This window comes from Pteropus alecto, unplaced genomic scaffold (assembly GCF_000325575.1).
Source record: "Pteropus alecto unplaced genomic scaffold, ASM32557v1 scaffold67, whole genome shotgun sequence".
Classification (NCBI taxonomy): domain Eukaryota; kingdom Metazoa; phylum Chordata; class Mammalia; order Chiroptera; family Pteropodidae; genus Pteropus; species Pteropus alecto.
Window position 1 is genome coordinate 7,015,213 of NW_006441061.1, and position 3,588 is coordinate 7,018,800.

At 52.8% G+C, this 3,588-nt stretch overlaps 1 protein-coding gene and 1 long non-coding RNA gene across 2 annotated transcripts in view; both read left to right on the forward strand.

The window, feature by feature from the left end:
- CFAP77 (cilia and flagella associated protein 77) overlaps positions 1-3,588 on the forward strand; it is a 111,341-nt gene that overhangs the window by 35,239 nt on the left and 72,514 nt on the right. The gene's annotated exons all lie outside the window — the stretch shown is intronic.
- The window catches only part of LOC112484794, a 2,435-nt gene continuing 1,022 nt past the window's right edge, over positions 2,176-3,588 (forward strand). Inside the window, exons 1-2 of the long non-coding RNA XR_003048232.1 lie at positions 2,176-2,243; positions 3,177-3,417. This is a non-coding gene — a long non-coding RNA (uncharacterized LOC112484794). The remainder of the gene's footprint in view (positions 2,244-3,176; positions 3,418-3,588) is intronic.

Consider the following 3,588-nt stretch of genomic DNA (forward strand, 5'->3'; position numbering starts at 1 on the left):
TAGATGGGTGGTGGATGAGTGGTTTGATGGGTGGATGGATGGGTGGATGGATGGGTGGAGAGATGGGTGGTGGATGAGTGGATGGTGTTTCTATGCTTGTTGGAGATATTCAGGAAACTGCTCCTGATTATCCAGGTCTAGAAACATCGTTGATTGCAGTACACCATACACTGTCGATGTGCATTAGAGTTTATCGACCAACCTCTTTAGAGTTAACTGAAGAGTTTTCCTGGCTGTGCCAGATGGGATGTGACAGATAAGTCACCACGCCCCATTTCCTTAGTGACTCCTTCCACTGTTGCTCGTGCCCTAGTCCTTCCTCAAGTTCCTAGGTAGCTCAGTGGTCAGACTGCCTGGCCACACCCTCGCTCCTTTACCTTCCTAAGTCACGAGCCTTGGGTAAAGCCCTGGTCGCCTCCTCTGTAGAATAGAAATGATAATAACACCCGCCTCAGAAATGTGTGAACATCCATCAACAGATGAATGAATACACAAAACGTGGTATGTCCGGACAATGGAATATGATACAGCCATAGAAATAACGAAGCACCAGTTCATGCTACGATGTGGATGAACCTCAGAAACATTACGCTAAGTGGAAGAAGCCAGACACAAAAGACCACACATTGCACGATTCCATTTATGTGAAACGTCTAGAATAGGTAAACCTATGGAGACTGGAAGCAGGTTGGCGGTTGCCTAGAGCTGGGAGACGGGTGATGGGGAGTGGCTGCTTAATGACATCGATTTCCTTTTGGGGCGATGAAAAGCTTTTTGTGAATGTGCTAAATGCCACTGAACTTTACACTTGAAAATGGTCCATTTCATGTAATTTTCACCTCGATAAAAAGTTGATTTAAAAAAAGCGTGAACATTCACTGCCGTAAGCTCTCAGCACAGCGCCTGGCATGCCGTGAGTCCTGAGTGAGATTCCTACCGTAGGAAGCTCGTGGGACGCATACTTAGAAAGTAACTATGCAAGAGGGGAGCTTACGGATGGCACACGCGAGTGGGGACACGGGCCAAGGGCCAGCTGCTTCCGGGTTAGACAAAACCCACACGTCGGATGAGCTGTGTGGCCGAGGACGTGCCCAGGTCCCAGGGGGCTCTTGCCTGTCTCTCTCTCTAATGGCAGGACGAGGTGGAAACCCCGGGGTCCACCCCAGGGGTACCGGCTGCAATTTGGCTAACACGTTCGTTAATGGCGTTTGCTTCAACAGCCTTTCCTCGGGCTCGTGGACAGCTCCCACTTCCCTGCTCCCTTGTCCCCGGCAGGCACGGGGGCAGCCTCTCGCAGAGGCAGCGGCCTGATTTCTCCAGCCTGAGGAAGCTATAAATCTAGGGCTTTAATCACGTCTTCATGATCACTCAGCAACGAGCAGAGAAGGATTTATTCTGCTGGGACCGGGAAGGGAAGACCTGCAGGAGGTTGTCGTGGGGATATTGGTTTAGCAGAGGCAGAACTGCTCCCCTGGGCCCTGCTGGGGACCGGCCGATGAACGATGACACCGATGGCCGTAACAAGGCAATTACTGGTGTGTGCAGGCGACGCTTCGTTAAAGAGGCGGGCAGCCTCGCCCGCACCGCACAGGGCCTCGATTTCTCCCCGTCTCTGCTCCAGCCCCTGCGTCCTCGGGAAAGCAGTGAGCATTTCTTGGAAGCCCTAAGGGTTCTTTGCGGTTTTCTCTGCAAATGTCAGGAAGGAGAAGAAAGCAGGGAAGCCTAGAGAGGACTCTGGCCCCTGGCACACGGCAGGCACCTGCTGTCCATTCATCGAACATCTCCACTCCTCCATTTTCTGGGAGAGAAGAAAGAGGCCCAGAGAGGTAGCGATTCGTCACTGTCACACAGCTGACTGCTTCCGCGCTGGCCTGGTTTACAAACCTCGGTGTTGGAGCCGCAGAAAGGGACTGGGTTCCCCCGGGAGCGTAGGAGGGACCCGGCCCTGTCTCCTGGGGGCGATCTCTGCGGGGTGTTTCTTGTGAGTCACCCCAGAAAGTATTTAAGCGCGATCACGTGCCCCTCTTCTTCCTATTTTCCCACGAGTGATTTCTTCCTGGCTTATTTAACTTGGGCTGTGTCTGGATCGAGCCCTGGTTCCGAAGCATGTCATTCCGTCACAAGGAGGGCCCACGAGACACGCGGTCCCCCCCACCCCGCCCCCACCATCCGCTCCAGGCTCTCAGCACTGCAACACCCGCCTGCAGACTGCGTTTGTATTCACGAGCAAGGAGTTCTGCAGGGTAAGCCGGCCAGGGCGTTGCTGGGCCAAAGGGCGCGTATATTTTTTAATGTCATAGGTGGCGAAAGGTCAGCCGCGTGCGCTCCCATGCACAGCCTCTGCGCGTGCCGCCCTTCACCTCACCCCCTGAAGAGTCAGCTACCTTTTCTGTGCCCGTGCGGCTCCTGCGTGTCCTTTGTCCTCCGCTGTGTGTTTTATAGTACCCCTGCTAATAGCACCCCCACCTCGCATTGCACCTGCCACATTCCAAGTACTCACGTGGGCCAGTGGCTGTGGCGTTGAACAGCATGGCTTAGGGGAAAGGATGGTGACTATTTCACTGTCTTGACAGGGTGGGAGCTGCGCTTTTGTGGAAAGTTGTCTACACACACACACGCACATGCACACGCAGAGTCAAATTCACATCCTCTTTTGCCTAATTCTCAAGCTTTTGGAAAAATCTTCTACAGAAATCTATTGGGCATGGATATATACAAAGCTATTTGCTGCAGCCTTATTTGCCGTAGGAAACTCCCCCCCCCAACCAAAACTTAAAGAACAGAAACATCCTGACTCGTCATGGGGTCGGGGGAGAGAGCAGCATATCTACCCCATGGAGTATTATACAACCATGAAAAAGCAGAAGTTAGACCTGCATATAGGCCCTTGATCTATGCTTAAGGGAGAGAGGCAGGTTGCAGGTCTCACTTGTGCAGGAAAAAAATCCCATATTTGTGTAAGTCTTGATATGCGTTCAAATGTTTAAGTGAGAAAGGCATTGAAGGACACACTGGATGTTAACGCTGGAGATGTCCCTGTGTGGGAGGGGGCTGTCTATTCTGTCTATATAGGCATCTGCTTGTTTGACTTGTAACGGCAGGCAAGAGTTGCTTTAAAAAGACTACCCATAAAGTTTTCTAAAAAGTCCCCCAATTGTGTCAAACCCTGCCCCCAGGTCCTAGTACGGAACAGGCAACTTCTCTACCACTGTTCCCAGCCGTGGACGGGAGCTGTTAGCTTTTAGAAACAAGCAGGGCGGACTGGGCTGAGGGCACGAGGAGACATAAAAACTCAACAGAGGCCAAAGGAAAAGGCGGTTCAAAACGAAGCGAGGAATGGACCAGCCCGGAGGGAAGGCCCTCGCCGGCATCTCAGGACAGTCCCCATCTGCCTCCGTCTGCGGGCATCTGACTTCGGTACCACGGAGCTTGCAAAATCCCTCCGCGCAGGGGTCCCATGGCAGTTCTGTGTTTAATTTTTTGAGCCGCTTCTGTACCATTTCCCACAGCGGCAGCATTTCACATTCCCACCCTCGGGGCACAAGGGTTTCGGCTTCTCCACCTTCCCGCCAAGGGTCCCTCCCCTCC